This window comes from Volvox carteri, assembly GCF_000143455.1.
Source record: "Volvox carteri f. nagariensis unplaced genomic scaffold VOLCAscaffold_130, whole genome shotgun sequence".
In the NCBI taxonomy this organism is placed as follows: domain Eukaryota; kingdom Viridiplantae; phylum Chlorophyta; class Chlorophyceae; order Chlamydomonadales; family Volvocaceae; genus Volvox; species Volvox carteri.
In genome coordinates this window covers 89,643-90,068 of record NW_003307673.1, presented here as the reverse complement: position 1 = coordinate 90,068, position 426 = coordinate 89,643, and positions in this window count along the sequence as shown.

Here is a 426-nt window from a genome sequence, read left to right as displayed (position 1 = left end):
ATGCCGTACGCGCTATGCTATGCCGTACGCGCTATGCTATGCCACGCTATGCCGTACGCGCTATGCTATGCCGTACGCGCTATGCTATGCCGTACGCGCTATGCTATGCTACGTTATGCCGTACGCGCTATGCTATGCTACGCTATGCCGTACGCGCTATGCTATGCCGTACGCGCTATGCTATGCTACGCTATACCGTACGCGCTATGCTATGCCGTACACGCTATGCTATGCTATGCTACGCCGTACACGCTATGCTATGCTACGCTATGCCGTACGCGCTATGCTATGCCGTACGCGCTATGCTATGCCGGACGCGCTATGCTATGCTACGCTATGCCGTACACGCTATGCTATGCCGTACGCGCTATGATATGCTACGCTATGCCGTACGCGCTATGCTATGCTACGCTATGCCGTACGCGC